Source organism: Canis lupus, chromosome 28, assembly GCF_048164855.1.
Source record: "Canis lupus baileyi chromosome 28, mCanLup2.hap1, whole genome shotgun sequence".
Classification (NCBI taxonomy): Eukaryota; Metazoa; Chordata; class Mammalia; order Carnivora; family Canidae; genus Canis; species Canis lupus.
In genome coordinates this window covers 21,403,814-21,422,424 of record NC_132865.1, presented here as the reverse complement: position 1 = coordinate 21,422,424, position 18,611 = coordinate 21,403,814, and the positions used below count along the sequence as shown (strand labels likewise).

Sequence of the window (18,611 nt, the reverse complement as noted above, 5' to 3'; positions counted from 1 at the left end):
GGAGGTGGGGCGCGGGGCGCGGGGCGCGGGGCGCGGGGCGCGGGGACGGTGGCGGGCGCCCGGCCCGGCGGCTGGACTTACTCGGGTCGCCACTGCGGCGGCGCGCGGCCGAGGAACCGGTTCTTCCCGAGACAAACCGAAAATGGGTAACGGAGAGGCCTGGGCAGCGCCAAGAGGGGTTCGGTCTCTGTGTTTAGGGCAGACACTGCTCCGGCTTCCAGAAATTCGAGCCAGCGGTGGCTTTTTTTTCCTCCTTTCTCTCCTCCTTGAAGGCGCCTGTGCCTCGGGCCGGAGGGGCGCCCTTTGCGCGGCTCGCAGCGGCCCCGCACCCCGGCCGCCCCCGGAGCCGCGTCCCCCTCCCTGGGCCCGACTCCCCTCCGCGCCCGAGCCGAGCCTGGGCCTGCTGCCCGCGCCCCGCGGGGCGTCCGGGGCTCCTCAGCCTTGCAGTGCTTAAACGGGGGCGGGTGGGGGGGGGCTGGCCTGTCGACATGCGGGAGTTAGGTGTGCTCCAGGTGGCCCTGAGGGGAGGAGAGGCAGTGACAAGGTGTGTGTGTGTGTGTGTGTGTGTGTGTGTGTGTGTGTTCCTGCTGGGGTAGGGAGGATTTAATGGAATAAGCAGTGAGACTGAAACTTATTAAGACATCTGGGATTCAGATAAGTTTATAAGTGGTCTTAAAGGTATGTCCTCCAACTTAAGGAAACTGAGACAAAGAGTGGTAAGTGGATTACCCAAAATCGTTCAGCCCGCACTGCACTTTCTGTCCCATCTTGGCCCAGGATCCTTTCTACTAATTTTTTTTTTTTTTTTTTTTACCTTTTTTTGCATCAAGGAACCCTTTGGGAGGGTAAGGGGAAGTTTCTGTAACCTCAAAATCCCTCTGTATCTGTGAGTTCATAGGGGGCTAGAGCCAACCTGGATTCAACCTGTGAAGTATTTAGGCGTTGGATGAAGCATCCCTCACAGGCCTGTAATCTGAGATTCTCCTTCTTTGGGAACTTCCGCTTACTTGATTAGGGAATCCAATCACAGGCACTGAAAGATATGCAAATGATTTGATGATTTGTTCTTATAAGGACTCCTGCTGCTCCAGAGCATTGCAGGGTTTGCAGTTCTCTCTCCCTCTCAAATAAAATGCCTTCCCCTTCCTCGCTCAATGATTCACATCAAATGAGATCATGTAGGCAAAAGGCCCTCGGAAAGTATAAAGCATGGCATGAATACAGATATAGTTGTGCATATTCTTTCAAACTCATCTAGATTCACAAGCTTTACTGTAGTTTATAGCAGTCAAGAATCTGTTGACTTCTACTAAATACCATGTGTTGGAGTCAGTGTCCTTCACCTTCAAAGACCATAGGTTATAGATTCTGAGATAAGACCAACACACAGGAAATAAATAGAAATACACACAAAGACTGATTTTTGGTCCTAAATTATTAGATGTTTCTATATATGCAGAGCCTGAAACTTTCCAAAATAGGCCCTATAAATCAGGTGAGAGGACTTCTTGCAGAAGTCAGTGCACTGATAAATTATGTAAACCCAATGTCTTGTCCTACTAGAAATAATAGAAATATTAACCAAGTCAGCCAGTGATGAGGATGGCTTTGCCTTTTTGAATCCATTGCTTATCCTTTCAACCCATTATGAATATAAAAAATTTTTATGATATAAAAAAGCACATCCAGAGTCTTTGAGAGCTTAGGTGATCAAAAGTTTTATTTAACGAAGAAGCAACAATAACCCCAAACTACCAAATATAAGTGTCTGCTATGAACTCTGCTATGAATGAAAGTTTCTTTTCTCAAAGACTATAGGCATGGTATTGATCTGAAAATCATATTTTAAAAAAATCAATCTTTGTAATCTTTATAATTCAGAAATTATATATAATATATAATAGAATATGATGATATATATATATTTTAACTTCTCAAAACATTCCTATGGTCTTTGGATAAAGACAGATCGAAACTTTGAACCAGTTTCTGAATTTGAAGGTGTGGAGAAGTATCTTATTATTGCTCTTTTGGAAATGCATGTGTTTAAAATATTGGCAGTACCAGATTCAGAAGATAAAGTCATATTCAGAATTTTCTATTTGGGAAAGTTGTTATTTGGGCAAAGTACATTTCTTTTAGTGCAGTATACAAATTCTTCATATTCTCCAAAACGGGAGTAACAGGAGCCAATTTATTGAGTATAATGTATTCCAGACACTTGCTGGAATAAACAATGCTCTCGAGCCCCTCAGATGCACAGCCAATAGGGAGCTGTTGACTACTTGAGGTTTTTACACATCTCTCCGCCAGATCAGAAATCCAAATCCCAAATCAATCACAGGCACAGTGTGGATTTATAGTCCTGTTCGGGCATAGGGTCACAATCTGCAAATGCATTATACCACCTAAGATAGGTTTATTTTTAACATAAAATATACTTATTTTTTCATTTGACATGACTGCAGGTCTGAACAAAGTTTTCAATAAAAATGTAAATGTCCTTTCTAACACTAAGCCAAAACCCAATAAAATATATATTCATAATTATCCACTTGAGAATTTATATGTTTATATTCATCTGTTGATGTATTTATAGATATATGTATCTGTTGAATTTCCATGTAAGTAACTAGTAAATACCATAAGGAATCAATTAGATATCTGTTAGTTTATATTGGATTGAGAACATTCAGCTGTTTACATGTCATAAAATACTAATCTTAACTGCTATCCTAACCTACCTTATGTACAATAAAGAAATGACAGGGTTTTTTGCACATGACGGCATAAAAATTGCTTAAGTGTAGAGTTATACTCTAGCTTTATGGCATAAACACAGAACACATGTGACAGAAATGTATATTTAAACCCAGGTCCTAGTCAAACTCTCAATACAGATCCATAGAAGGCAGAGGGCAAGAATCAACAGAAGTTTCACAGTTCATTGAGCATTTGTATTGTGTCTACAATGACAGGTTGGGTGTGTTATGAACAATCTTGATTCAAAAGAGATTTTGCGCTTCTCTCTCTCTCTCTCTCACACACACACACACACACACTTTAAAAATCCTTTCATTATTTATTGGGCAATATAATTTTATATAGAAAAACTTGTCAAAAGCACCTAATGGGAATTTTGCTTAAAGGAGGATGGAGATCCAGCCCGCTAGCTTACATTGAGATTTACTTCTGAGCATCAGTGGGAGAAGATTGGACCATTATGGGAACAGCCAAGAGTCAAGCCAACTCTTCAGGTGTGAGTTAGAAATTCTTATGTGCAGGAACCATTTAAAGAAACTTCTACTAGATCAATAATTCTCTCCCATCCCCCCCCTCCCCCTGTATTGGTCTTTTTTCACTTAGCTAAATCACTTAGTACAGTTAGCATCACATTAACTCCTTCAGTGTAGAATGTGTGTGGCCTGGGAGCATGAATGGAAGGTACTAGCATAATATTACCAAGAAAATTGTGCATAAGACCGACCCCTATGCTCTAGGACCTTTATGTTATGAAAAGTACACAGGAATTTTCATCTACTGAAATATCTTGTGATCTGAAAGTCAATTTCTATGCCTAATGCTCTTCTAAAAAAAAAAAATGGTATGAGGTAAGCCAGGTAGATATTTACTCACTAGACAGGAACTTATAAGGTGAGCCATAAATTTTGACTTTAACATACAATTTCTTGTTAGATTAGGGCTGGTTTTCTAATCCATTTATTATTGACTAACAGAAGCAAATACATTTCCCCCATCAACACTTCCAAAGAACATCATCAAATTCTTTAATCATACCAGACATTTTGGAGGTATCTAATGAGGGGATGCTTTATGCACTTATAGCTTAGGAAACCAAGTGTGGGATACAACACAAGGGTTCTTGGCCAGTGTTCTACTAAAGCAAAGACTTAAGGTTAAGTGATGTTTTACCCATATCCTATGTCTCATAAATAATTACTATGGTAAACTTTATTGTACATTTACTATTTAAAAAAATTAGTATCTGTTGTGTTCATCTTCCGAAGTTACTGAGATTCAGTCTTTGTCCATATTTAATCTAATTTGCCTGATATTTCTTTTCTTTTTATCACTTTTCTTTCTTGGCACATATATAGTTTTCATTCTCAACTACTATTATAGTTGGAGCTTTCCTGAGCTTCCAATTTGCTTTTATCCAGATCATTCTACTAATTAACATATCCATTTGTGAGCTGCCTTTACTTTTATAAAGAGATGATATCTAACAAGTGCTGTAAGGGAATATGATTCCTTGATGTGGCAGTCACTTGTTCTTGCCCCCACTCCAAAGGCAATGGTTTGATTGTTCTTTTTACATCTCTGTGATATCACATGACAAACAAGCATCAGATTTATTCTTCTTTCTCACAACTAGGAAATTTTTAAAATAGCACCCTTTTCTCCAATAATAAAATTGCACGTGCATTTTAAAAAATCCAAAATAATTGTTCTTCTCGCATAGTTTAGAACAGAACTGCATGCTCCATAAGTAAACTCTAATGGCCAGCAAAATGGAAATATCAGGGAGTTTGACTCATGAAGAGTATGAAGCTGGAGCTCAAGTTTATGACTTCTAGATTATATTTCCCCGGACATACTACTTGTACTTATCTAGGTTAAATCTCATTTGCTATTTCCTTACCATGTTTTTGGCAGGTAGCTGATAGTACTTTTGTTGACTTTTGGTTTATAATTGCAAATTACTATTAACATTTTAATAAAATTGATTCCATTTTGTGAGTTCTGGCATCTTGTAAAAATAAAACGAAACAGGTAGAAAGCCCAGGATAAGAGAGTATGGATTCATTGAAAAGATGGAACATGAAGGGTTTATCCTATAAAAGCATAGATTGTGGGCTGAGGCCATTTAGATGAAACAGTCAGCTCTCTATTGGCCAATAATAAGCCTGAACAACAGTACCAGAGGTAGCTGTAAAGATAATTTTCAAACTGCCTTGCTTTGCACGCCAAACCAAGTACCATCTAAGTGCCAAAATTAGTGCCAAAGGAGTAGTGGAAAGGAGAAAACAAACAATCCACTGTTTGTTTGATAAGCATAAAATATTTATAGTGAGGAAAATTATGTTTCCAACATTGTAATTGTCTTTATTTCTTAACATGTAACAAGAGGCACTGAAGAGCTGTTTTTGATAATGAAAACCTAATGTGTCCTTGAATATTAGATATTCAGAGAGCTGAATTGCTGATTGGGGTTGACTTCTTCTGTTTCTGTTTTTGTCTATTTTTTCTTTGTTTTGTTTTATTCTTTGCCTCCATGTGGTTTCTCTCCAAACACCAGACATTTTGTTTGCTTGCTTTGTTTTGCTAGATTATTCTATTTTATCAAACAAACGTTTGATAGCTTAAGCTATCCTTGAAGGAACAAAACTTAAAATTGCTTTATGCACCATTTAAGCCAGTACTTTTATATCACATTAAATCTATATATTAACTAAATCATAGCCCCAAACCAGTATGTTTATGGTGAGCATGAAAGGGGGGCGGGGGGGGGGGGGAGGGGGGAAATCCCAACAGATAAATTTTATCACTCGCTTTCCAGAATGCACAGCGTGCTGACAAACTAATGGCCATTTTACTCTGAAATCCTTGTCCCTGGATTTCATTTTTTAATTTGCTTGAAGATCCTGAAATAAATGCCTAGCTTAATAATTTGCCTAAACTTAACATGACATAGATATTTCCTTTCAGAGCCTAGAATTTATTTATATATGCAAAAGAAAAATTCAAATCCTGTCACAATCAGCTAAGGAAGCTACTGGATTAGCTGGGGCAAAATGTTTGTTGGAGCGAAAAAGGAGTTATTCCTGGGTGTACGTGTATAACATGATCCCTGTGGTGACTGCAGGGTGACCACTTGTAGCAATTTCTAATCTTTGAAGTTGCGTAAAATTTTGTTAGCAGTCTCAAGTCATTAATTCAATAGGTTTGGGTGTCAGTCCAGCAACACGGGGAATTCTCGGGCACCATCGGATCTATGGAGGCAAAACACACCATGCATGTACCTGCACTCTGCACCGATGGAACTGGATTGCCAGCGAGAAGAGGCGCGGGGGAGGGGGTGGTGGTGGTGAAAGTATGTAGAAAACTAAGTGTGAGCTAGAAACGCTCATCAAACCGTTTGCTTTTTTACCCTTCAAGAAGTTTTGTGCCTGTGGCTTACAAGGATCAAACGTGGATAACTCATTTGAGGGAAGCACTGAGCTGGGAAGCTTGAGAAGAGAGACAGACAGACAGACAGACGGAGAGAGACAGTCTGGGGTCCCGCGCAGGGGAGGAGGGGAGGGGGGCTGTGGCAACGGGGAGGAAGCGCAAGACCAAAGACCATGAAACGACGTGAGCCGGGTTCAGAGAGTTAAGCAAAATTCACCTCGGGCAGGAGGTTTTTCTTGGTCGATTTCGTCCGCAGTCTACGGAAGTCTGGGGAGTCTAGCTGCTCTCGTAAGGCTCGTCTGGGTCCTCCACGCCGGCACGTTCTGATGCTCCCGGAGAAGCCCCGAGACTCCGGGGAGCGGGTCACCGCATGCAGGCGCGCCCGCCGCTCCCGCTCCGCCTGGGGCCTCTGCAATTCGATTTCAGGCCCTTTTCCCCCTCGGCATTTTTGCGAGTGTGTGTGAGTGTGTGTGTGTGTGTGTGTGTGTGTGTGTAGGGGGGACTACTTGAGAGAGGGGGAAAACTATATAAGAAATTCGAGAACAGACTGTGGGATGCAGAATTGCACACGTGGTCCTGCAAATGGGATAGGAGGGTGGGGGAGGTGGGGAAGAGAAGAAGTGAAACTAGAAATTATATGGTACGGCTTTAGGATTCGAGTCTCCCTTATTCTTTACCAATATATATTGTGTTTGGTTCTCCACAGCTGCACTTATCCAATAAAAGGAGAAGAGGGAAGAGAGTGGCCCGAATAGAGACGTGTCTACGGACGTAAATGTACAAGGAGCTCACCGGCGGGGATTTTTGCGGAAGGACCTCAAGGATGCCGTTTCCCGGGCTATTTGGAAATAGACGTAGATTATTTCCCCCCAAAGATTATGAACAGTTCTTTTGTCCAAATCCAAGGTGCAATAATGCATAGGCTCCCTAAAACGGGCCATTCAAATTTTAGTTGTTTAGAGATGTCTGAAGTCCTCAAGAATTAGAGAAGTAAAGATGAAAAGACATCTTTTTAAGGATCTGTTTTGGGCAGCTTAACAGGTAGGCGGATACCCGAAAGAGCTGTTTACTTCAGAATATGCCTTCTAGTGGCTAAGAGTCCATATCATTCTAAAACAAAATCAAAAGACAAACTGTCAGTGTGTATGCATCATTTGACAAATAAAATCGAACACAAATTTCCTTTGGAAAGGGGAGATAGATCAGAGTACTACCGCTGATATTTCAATCAAGTCTAGATTGAAGAAAAAAGTATTCCCTCCATAAGAACTGTTCAGTTTTGTTTTTCTTTTCTAACATGTCTTGAGTTAAACAAAACATGTTAACAAGATTGTAATGAAAACTCTTCGTGATGTAAACATCCAAAGAAATTCTAGATTGATTATATTCTGGGACCGCAAAGATTTTATTACTAGATATCACTTGAAGCAGTGGAACCAGAGGCCGAAAGCCTTAGGACTCTAACTGGGTGGTTGAGGAGATTTTTAGAGGACTACCTCCCAATTAAAAAAAAAAAAAAAAAAAAAACCTCATAAAATGTAAATGCAAGAAGTCGAGCAGAATTTTATTTTTCCAAGATTAAAATACGTGTTTAGTCGGTTTGGAAGGCCCATTGCCAATTCACGAATATCGGAATAAAACACAAGAGCAAGTGCCAAATACCTGTGGTTTATGTAAACTACATAAAATCACGGGGTTTTTATATTTAGATGGATAATAGACGGATATAAAATGATAGATAAAAATCAGTTGTTATGGCTTGTCGTGGATTTCCATGCGCTTATTAATTTTCCTAAGTTTCATATTTTTTCATTCGCTAACACTTGTCCAATATAAGCTTCTGAAACTGCAGCAAGCATCATTTCCTTACTTCACTTCTCAGAAGTCCATGGGAAAAGACAGCCAGAGATGCTTCTAAGTGAAGCGCGTCCTTGCTGCTTGGCCCCCGGAAGCAGCGAGAGGGGTTTGGCTATCTCCTCCAGGATGCTGGGTGTGAGGGGTGGAGGCGAGGGCACTTCTCCTGCCGCCCCTCGTCCCACCTCCTTAGGCAGCTTTGCAGGACGCCCGTCTAGCACCGTACTTGGGGTGCGAGGAAGGAAAGGAGAGCGGGTTCGGGCGGGAGCGGTGGGGGTGGGGGCATGTTACCACGCCTCGGTGAGGAAGGCCGATCCGGGAAGCCCTCCGGGACTGCCGGGTCCCACGGAGGGCTGGAGGACCTGCGCTCGGGCCCGCGGGTGGAGCGGGTGTCTCCGGGCGCCCCCCCCCGCCGGCGGTGGCTCTGGCCGCCTGCGCACCCGCTGCAGGGGCGAGCGGCCGGGGCTGGGAAACCCGCTCCCTCCCAGGCGGCCCTATTACCAGCAGCTGCTTCTGCTTAGCCCCGCGAGGATCAGTTTGCCCCAACCCACGGCCTCTCCCTCGCGTCCCTCCCTCCCCTTCCCCTTCCCCGCCTCCCCCTCCCCCCAGCTCCGCAGCGACCCGGCTAGTTCCCGCAGCGGCGCAGTCACGCGCGCGGGTTCTGAGCTCCAGACTGGGGGGCACTGGGACTGGGGGAGGGAGCCCGAGGATTGAACCAGAAAGCCCCGGAGGCTTTGAACCCACCCAGAGAGGTTGGAGGAAGGCTGTGGGCGGTGAGATTAGGAGGCCAGAGGCGCGAAGGGCGCTGGGCTCGGCTTGCCGCAGGCAGGGGCCCCTACACCCGCGCCGGGGAAGCAGTCGGAGGCCTGGGCGGGAGAGACGCCGCCTGTAGCGTCGCGGAGACCGGAGCCGCGAGGAGCGCGCGGGGCCCCGGGGGCTCGGGTAGAGCTGCCCTCGCCGGCGCTGGGGAGTGCGCGCGGGGACCGGGGGCACCGCATCCACGCGCCGCATTTCCCAGCTCGGGCTAGAAACAGTCCCCGGGAAGGGACGCGGCTGCAGGCGCGCACAGAAGCCTTCGATGGCAACTGGGCCCGGGGAGCCGACGGTGCCGGGGAGGCCGCGGTGGGCGCGGGGCACCCGGCTGGCTTCGGCGCGGTCGGGCGGGGCGGGCCGCGCCCCGAGGGGGCCCTGCTCGGTGGGCTGGATTGGGTCTCTCCTCCGAGCGCCCAGTGGCAGCGGGGCCCCGGGCCGTGGCCCCCGGCTGGAAGGGGCCTCCTGCTGGCCCGCGTGCTGCAGAGAGGCCTGCTCTGACCCTGACGACGGTCAGATGCCTTACGCCTGTGCTTCTGAAAAGAGATTTCGCCCAGGTCAGCCGTAATATTTTGGGAAACCAGCCTCTGGGGGCTGAGATCAGTTGGGCTCCCGCACCCCCGAACAGCTTTGTCGTGCCGGCCAAGCGTGCGGAACAATGGCATCTCGCCTGCCTAGAAGTGACCCAAGCAAAATGGCCTATCGGGTCCTTCTCCCCGCCCACCGCCGAGAGTAGGGGGCTCATCCGTCAGCGGAGGGCACACCCATCGCGCCCGCGGCCTGTTTGACAGCTGGAAGGGATCTGAGCGGCCTCGCAGCCGTCCGGCCCTGCGGTGCCGCGGGTGAAGAAACTGGCGTTCCCCGGGGTCAAGGGACCCGCCTAAGATGACACGGCTGCTGCCCTCGGCGTCTAGAATAGTGCCCGGCGCGAGGCGAGTGCTCACCAGTCCCTAGGTGTGCAGTGAGCGAACACCCGGCCAGGCGGTCGCAGGCTCGGGAGCTGCCGCCAGGTCGGAATCCCCGCGCGCCCCTTTAACCGAGGCCCAACCACCGGCGGGGAGGCTGTGCGCCCACCCCGCGCGCCCCGAGGCCAGGGCACGCCGCTCCCGAACCCAGGTGCCCTTTTGAGGACACATCCCCGAGAACCGACCGCGCTCCGCCCTTCACCCTTCACCCTTGCAAACGGATTTCTGAGAATCCGCGCTCTCCAGCCCCCACTCGCACCCCACTTTTCCTTCTGCAGTTCTGGGGGCTTAGTACGGCCAGTACCTTCTCCTTAGCAGCACAAAGTTTACAGGGAAGCCTTTCTCCCCAGCCCCCTCTCCCCTTTCTGGCCGCCCCCCGCGTTTTGGCGGCCTTCACCGCGGCCAAGTGCAAACCTTCCATTTCAAGGCAGGGGTGGAGCTTTTAAGGGTCGCCCAGACCAGCTTTAGCATCACTCCCGCCAACCCCCCACCGTGAACAAATAATGAGTGGGGGAGCGCGTGCGTGCGGTGCATCACAACCTGAAGACAGGACCACACCTCCCCCCCCCCCCCCGACACACTCCCAGCTCGTCGTTGCCTTTAGCTAGAGCCTTGCGGAATTTCTGGGGCCGCCACCACCCTGGGGGACCCGTGGCTCACAGTCTCGGGAAGCAACGGGCGAGGCGCTGCAAAGTGCGCAGGGAGCCAGCGGCTCGGCCCCGCCCCGGCGGTCTCGGGTTCTTTCTGCCACCGCCGGAGACTGGCTGTGCTGGGTGCAGCCAGACGGTGCCACCTGCCATTTGCTGGAGAAACACCTTTGCTCATGCGTTTAGGGAGGTCGTTATTCGTCAGCCAAGTGCTACCTGAAGACCCCTAGGGCTTTGGCCAGGTAAAGACCTCCCCCTTCCCTAGAAGGTGGATTTGGACGTTTTCGAAAGAGGTAGAGAGTGATTTGGGAGTATTTCCGAAATTTAGACCAGCAACTTAAAAATCACAATCTGACAGACAAAAAAAAAAAAAAATGTTTGTAAAGCTTGACACTCGTTGTTGGGGGCACCTGCAGGAAAGGCGGATTCTAGCCTCTAACATAAGGCTTGGCATATGGAAATGCAAAGATCATGGAATGAGTAAGTGCCAGTGTTTACAATAATATGGGTAAGGTTTTTTTCCCTTGTGGTGAGCTGCTGAGGGCTCAGCCACCACCCTTCCTCTTTCTAAGATTTGTATGAGACCCAAGCAAATAATTCCAATTTCGTGATTATCAGCCCATCTAATACATGTACAATACGGGTAGGATCTGAAATTAGTGTTCCCTCAGACAGCTGTCAATATTTTTCTGAGATTGAATGTTCAGTGTGATCAGAGAAACAGAAAGCCATGCTTATATTCACAGTTAAGGTATGTAAAGTAGCATATAGTTTTTTGACACTGGAAAGGAACTGGCTTCTTTGGGAAAAAAAAAAAAAAATGAGAGAGATGCTCTCAGATTTCTTCACCAGCAAAGAATTTGGGCGGTATATAATGCCTACAGTAGTTGTCACTGTTGCAGAGAAATCAACAGTGAAAGTATTCTGATGACACAAGTATTTTTTTTTTAAATCCCCTACTCTGTTGTACCTGTGCTTGCACAGGATCCCCACATCTTTCCATTTTCTTATATTAGGAAAAGTTCTAGAAAATATTACAAATCATTCAGGCAAGAAAAAAAATGAATAACGGCATTTCTAAGTCTAGCTGTAGACGTGTGCAAATCTCTCATTTTCCTGAGGTTAAGCCTTGTTTCCCTTTCTGTTGCAATTTAAACCTAAAAGAATATTTATAGGTAATCTTAAATTCTTGGTCCCACGTCTCTCAACAAAGAGATTTTGTTTTGCCTCTACTGTATAAAACTAGAAGCAAGACATTTTGCAATAATGGGGTTTTCACTTTCACCTTTTAATGCCACACACTTTGTCTTCCTTGTATACTTCAAGCAGACATTGCTAATATGTGAATTGAAGCAATATAGAGAAAAGTCTCCCCTTGGCCAGCCAATCTGTGGAGTCTGTGGGGATGCACAGCACTCTTAATTCCTCCAAGCTCCATCTGTGGGAATGATGAAACTCAGCCATTATGGAAGATTATGAGGTTAAATTAATTAGGTTCTTCCATTATACTCCAGTCTTCTGGAGATGCTTGCCATTTTCCCTTGAAATGTCATTATTTCTAGATCTAGTTAGCAGCTGATGCGATTAAAGGGGGAGATAATGTAAATTTAACAATACAAATAACACTTTCTTTCATGTATGTTGAAAAATGCATGAAGGGAAGGACCAGTTAGTTGTACCTGTCTGCCATAAACAACCAATATAACTTCTACTTTGAAAGAATAAAACCAGCCAGTGTGCACTTGGATTCTTCAGTGAATTCTTGAATCAATACTTTTGTTTCATGTTTTCATGTTCTCAGTAATGTTAACGTATCCAGTTACAAACTCTTGCCAGTAAGAAAGAAAATATGCCCTGCCGTGCACCCTTCTAAACACGTTTAAAGAATCATGCTTTATTTTCATTTGGAATTATGATTCTGATTGTCTGCTGTATCTCTGCAATCTCCAATGGATAATGAGTAGACACACTTAATTCCCTACACTAATCACCTGAGTTGAAAACCAGGGCCACATTAGCAGACCCAATAATATCTCTTAACTTGTACAAAAGTGGCACTCTAGGCACAAAAATAGCACTAATTATGATATTTATTTTGCCACTGGAGAAACAGATCAGAAAGACCGGTAGGCTAATGATCTATACAGCAAGTATTAAAAACAGATGTATTCCTGTTGCATTACAGAGTTAAGACTGTATTAATAGGTGATAAACTGTACAATCCTAATAAAATAAGTGCAATATAATAATTTTCTGATTCTTTTCAGCCTCTCAAGGATTATTTTATTAGTCGTGTAGTTAATAAAAACTTTGGTAATTCAATAGCCACTATTCCTAGGACCAATATTTCAACAGATCAGAGATCATAGATAAAAGCTCCTTTGTCTGCAAATAACAGTTTTGTGTTCTTTGCTTGAGGTATTTTCAGTTTTTCCCTATTTCCTATGAAATGAGAGGCACTGCAAAATATGATTCAGCTTATTAAAATCACAGCTCATTTAGGGGCAGGAGGTCCAGGTACACCGTGGGACTTCTAATGCGTTTGTGGATTTGCCTTGGCGGGTGGATGGGCGGTTCAGGCGGGCTTACAAGCCAGTCTTCAATTCAGAGATATGCGAAACGGTGTGACGTCGCCACTACTCGCTCCTCCACCCCGGGGTGCCTGTGTTCGGGCCGAGGGATCCCTTTGGGGCGTCTACTGTGGGTTGTGCAGCCTCCACGGATTCCAGGTGAAGACAAGCTGGAGTCAGGGATGCCTGGGTGGGCAGAGAGCCTGCGTACCCTGGTAACTGTAGGCTTAGGCACCCACAGACAGTGACATCGCCAAAAGCTGCCTCTGACTTTTCAAAATCTTAAATCCTTGTCCTAAATGCGCATGAAAGCCCTTAGGTAGTATATCACTAGTCTGGGAACCTAAAAGTACAAAAGTATTTGGAACTGGGACTATCTCTGGTTTATGGAAACTTACAGTTTTGGAAATGGTAATTGGGTTGAGAAGAGGGAACAGAACAATGAAGTCTAAAGATTCAAACTGACTAAAATATCCTATAAACAATGCATTTAAAATTTACAGAGAGCCCAAAGTAGGTCACCAGCTATTGGAAAGCTATGCCTTCCGCTAACCCCCACTTTTTTTCCACCTTCTTTCCTTTGCCATGTTCCCAAATCAACACTTTCTTCACTTTCCAAAAGGAGGATCTAGATTTTGGAACTTTGAAATCTTTATCCTGCCAGACCTACTAGAGATAGAAGTTACTAAAGCCTAGGTAGTCAGATATGGGAGAGAGGGGGGGGAAAGAGAAGAGAAGCTTAATGTTTTAATGGAGTTTGCCCCTCGTTTCTCAGCGAGCTCTCTTTTAGCGGAGGGAGGGGGAACCGTAAAATTTTCTGCAGCACACACTATAAAATGCGTTTTGCTGAAAGTTTTAATACTTAATTTAAAGTCAAAGGACATTTTTTTTTGACCACTTTAGCTCTTGCTGTTCATCTGGGAGAAAATCCAGGTGGCAAATTTAAGTAATTCAGTAAAATTTTCCAGTGTTGCCTTGTTTAAGGCAAACATCTTGAGGGGAGCAGGTACTTGGAGACACAAATCAAAATCTGTTTTTGTTGAAACAAGAAGCAATTAGTATCCATTAAAATATTCATTAGTTCAGAATTTTAAAAAGTAGGTTCAGTACAGAGGAGGAAACGAAATGGATGAATCATCAAAAGTGGGATTCACTGTTTGTAAAGTTCTTCAGAATACCTTTGAACAATCTTATCTCTCAAGCAATATTCAAACTTGGATGGGAGAGGTACCCGTGATGCTTTTGCATTGTGAAATAGAGTTAACAAAGAACTTAATCCAGCACTTCCGGAAAGGCAAGGAAAAAAATATGGATTCTGATACTTATGAATTAATCATTCTGATACTTAGGAATTAATCATTGTGAATTAGTCTAAAGAAAAATAGGATGACTCATTCAAGGAAAATTCTTAATCTTTTCTTATTGGTAACTTACTAGGAAATACTTTCAATAATTGCATTAACTGCTTTCTGACTTGGACATATTTTTCATGCATTATCAAAATAACCTATTATTTGAATACATTTTTAAAGGAAATTCTGCAGAAAGCACATGGAATTCACCTTGTTTTTAAAAACAGAAACAAAAATGATCCTAGTGTAGTTAGTACTTTTTTTTTTTTTTTTTTCCACAAGAGATGTGATGAAACCAAGCCTCAGAACATTTTTTAATGTTGATAGAGCAGGTTTGAAAAAACTTGTCATATAAATCAAACTGTTCTGGGGGCAAACCCATGTTGTTTTTAAACCACAGAGTGGGTCACTGGGTGTGGTTATGCACATGGTTGAATGGTGAATGTATAGATTAAAATACATTTTGCCACACTAGTTTCCAGAGGATTGTTTTGGCCTGGTGTTCCAAACCATGAGCCAAAACTTTGGTCAGTATTTTGACAACAGAGCCAGGAAAAACAAAAAAGGCTTAGCCTGTGAAAAAGAAATGAAGATGTAGTGAAGGAAAACAGTAGTCTCTCTGCCACTACCTTACTCAATCCATATGTGGGCTTAAACACAGGAAATACCCACCATTCACCGCAATCAAGCCAGAGGCTTGTGCATCAGAAAGTGCCTTGTGGAACTAATTGGACTCTATTAAGATTGTCATTGACATGGGAAAGCATTTTGAAATTTTAAATCAGAACATGCAATGTACATAGAAAAAGATAACAGTCACATTGTTGATTCAGGACTACAAAATATAGGCATAATACACACATGGACGTGAAAGATTTGTATGCGTTATTCAGTGATGTACTGTATTAATTACCATTCAGGAGCATGTTTGTCTTCCTTCACTTCATGTGTTTGCTTTTAATCTGCAATCTTTCCAGAATGGGCAGATTTCACTGAATGTATTCTGGCTCCACCTCATGAGCAGAGAAAATCCAAGCATTGCCAATTTAAAATGATAATCAACAAAGTTCATGGTACTTGCTATAACAGTAAAGTTTACAGAAAAAAAAAAAAAACAGAGTTGGAAATAATGGAACTTCAGGGAACTTTTTTGCTCATGATATTGGACAAAACACATATACTGTAAGTATTCAAGCTCGCATACAAATCTAATTTTGCCAGCAAATTTTTGGGAAAGGGTATGCTACAGCATTTCTACTTTCAGATATCCTTAAAAATTATGTAAATATGGCATATATGGGAACCTTATCCTCTCTTTGTTCTTGTCACAGTACATCACATTATTACTTTGAGGCTCTACAGTGGAACATTTGTGCTTAGTTCTGACAACTGTCTCAATGTTATGGTTGCCAATCATATTTGTTTTATAGATAAGGTTAACTTGTTGCTAATATTCTTGGGTCTAAAATCATTATTTGGTTTGCTTTCTTTAAAAGTATCATTTCCCAGTATTATGGGGAACATGCTATATTTCTTCTACCTAAATTTGGGGGAAGGCATTACATTGGGTAGTCATTTGATTCAAGATTTCTTTTATTATGGAGGGTGATGATAATCATAGCCATAATCTACTTCAGAAGGCAACTGATGATAAATAAAAGCAAGATGATTTCTTTCTACATTTTTCAGTCCAATGTTTACTGCCATTTTTTGGTAGTAAGCTTCTTTATTTAGTTAGTTTCAAAATGTCTTCTTTGTCATGGGTCACTTCTAGTGTAGTTCAACATTTCTCCAATTTCAAAAACAAAATGATTGTGTCTAGGGAGGGTATATAATTTGTGTTCATGAAACTTAGATTTACCATGAAGATACTGCCAAAGGAAAGGGGAAATTGGACAAGCAACAAATAATTGGAAGGCTCTAATGCATGTGTGTGTGTGTTGGTGTGTTTAAATCATAATCCTACTATTATGAAAATTAAAATCTTATCATCTGATTGCCAGGTTCTTTATATTAATTCTGAGATCTAATTCCAGATCTTTATTGGTATTAACTCACTTAATCCTCACAACACTCCTCTGGAGTAGATGCATTGATTACTCCAATTTTATGAGTCACAGAGAAGTAACTTGTCTGAAGACACACAGCTAGAAATCAGATCCTAAATATTTTATTGAGAAATGATAAAACACTGGGATCATAGTCTATGCTAATCTAAAAAGTATGCAGAAAATAATAAAATACTATGAGGCAAAAAGTGGGCAAATGAAAAATAGCCATTTTCATTTGGAAATGAAATATGTGGAAATATGTCATTATATCAGTTTGATATGGTGTCATCCCGCCACCAATTACATTGTCTTTCATATATGTACATCATGTGTTCACACATCATGCCAGTTTATAATAAAAGGGTCTTGCTGAGATAGAAATTCTTTTCAGTGTGGAGGAAAAGTGCTAGACTATAAAAAAGGAGAATGGAAAAACATTGATTATTTACATTTTCTAAAAGTAAAATAATTTTAAGGAGGGGTGGGATTAAGGAGGGAGACTGGGGAATAAAAGGGGAATAGCTTTGCTTTGAAGTCAAGCAAAACTGTGATTCTTGCACAGGGCTGAGCCCTCAATTTCTCCATCTGCAAAATGGAAGTAGTGCAAACTCACAGGATTTTGAGTATCATGGGTGGCAATCTCACCTTGGGAAATGTTTAAGCAGCCTGGTTTGTGGCAGATGCTCTGCAATTAGACAGCTGGGTCTGAATCTGAATTGTAAGACTGAGATAAATTCATCTTTTCAGCTTTCATTTCATGTTGTGAAGTTGTTATGAAGACGACAGCCTTACAACATTGTATTGAGAATTAAATTAAATAATGTAGATTAGGCACCTAGTAGAATTCTTGGCATAGAGTAGATGCTCAATGAGTGCCAATTATTTGAGAAAGGGTAAAACAAGATCAATAGAATTTGAATCCCCATGCCCTTTCTCATCCCTTAAAAAAAGAAAAAAAAAGCCCAAATAATAAATTTCTTTTTTCCATATAGCAGAGGCCTGGATTCTACATTTCTTATTTCTTTCTCTCTTGTGCTTTTTATATTTGAACATCAGCTTTTTCATCTATAAAATGGGTGTATATTCACTCTTAACTCGGTAGTGGTAAATTCTTACGATATCATTAGAACATCTTTAGATGGAATTGAATTTCTTGAAATTGCACCTCTACGGTACTACACATAAAAATTATTAATGAACCGACATTTAGTGAGACATGAGCTATGATTTTGTCAGGCCAAATTCTTAACCCCAGAAACCCAGGGGGTAATTTTACTTCATTGGCATGAATAGGATGATAATTTATCCAAACAGATTTAATTCCAAAACGTAATTTCAGGACAAATCTTTCCTTGTTTTAAAACCAGTTGTGTGTATGGATAATTTTCATGCAACAACTTACAAATGCCAGTGGGAAAAATAAGTGAAAGAAAATATAAAAATATTTCCAGACTTAAAGGAAAGACTGTCAGTTGAGAATGCTGTGGGTGACAGTTACACTGTAAGTCACCAAGAAAAGATCAAGGCACTTTGGACAGTACCTCTGTGTTCTTTATGTCCTGACCTTTGTTATAGCAGACTTGGAGTGATCTTGACTAAAAATCACCCCTAAGGGTACAATGAAATTTGCTCGTTAAACTATTTTAGTGTTTTTTCTGGATATCATGCATAACATGCTGCTGTCTCTCTGTGGTGGAACCAAAAGCTAATAGCTTTTACTGATTCTGCAGATAAATATCATATGTCACCACTCATTAAAAACCTGTTCTAAAATTCAAGTTCCCATTTATCAACACTGTCTTTATTTTCAATTCATGAATGTAAAAAATAACACTCAAAAACACTTGTAAAGAATCCATAGTTAGTTGTGGATAGAAAATTTTAACCTGAATATTACAGAGTAATTTTATGGATTTATATTTGGCTCCTATATATCTTCTTTGTTTCTTTTGAAATATAGTTCTAAGTACTGTCTGTGGCTCAGTTATCTATAAGTAACCTGACCATATATTTTATTTTCCAAACAAGGATACTTTTGAGGGTTGTCCAGAACAACAGGGATTGTCCTGGGAATAGAGGGAGGGAAAGCCACCTTATCTATAAGCATAGATTTAATCAACCTCGGGATTTAATTCTATAGGTTAAAGAATAAGTTGATGGTTTCATGAAA

The 18,611-nt window shown here is 42.5% G+C and overlaps 1 protein-coding gene and 2 long non-coding RNA genes across 12 annotated transcripts in view; 2 read left to right on the top strand and 1 right to left on the bottom strand.

Annotated features, from left to right (window-relative positions):
- The window catches only part of EYA1 (EYA transcriptional coactivator and phosphatase 1), a 419,640-nt gene that overhangs the window by 350,476 nt on the left and 50,553 nt on the right, over positions 1 to 18,611 (bottom strand). Inside the window, exon 1 of one of the 8 annotated variants that reach the window (XM_072804289.1) lies at positions 82 to 303. The exons of the other annotated variants lie outside the window; for them this stretch is intronic. The gene's annotated coding sequence lies outside the window, so the exon portion shown is untranslated. Of the gene's footprint in view, positions 1 to 81; positions 304 to 18,611 lie in introns of those variants that run through there. 8 annotated transcript variants of the gene reach the window in all.
- On the top strand, positions 31 to 7,719 carry LOC140620284 (uncharacterized). The gene is made up of 2 exons (XR_012020063.1): positions 31 to 146; positions 6,899 to 7,719. It is a non-coding gene; the product is annotated as an uncharacterized lncRNA (long non-coding RNA).
- LOC140620283 (uncharacterized) overlaps positions 10,421 to 18,611 on the top strand; it is a 57,188-nt gene continuing 48,997 nt past the window's right edge. For all 3 annotated transcript variants that reach the window (XR_012020060.1, XR_012020062.1, XR_012020061.1), the window contains exon 1: positions 10,421 to 10,710. This is a non-coding gene — a long non-coding RNA (uncharacterized lncRNA). The remainder of the gene's footprint in view (positions 10,711 to 18,611) is intronic.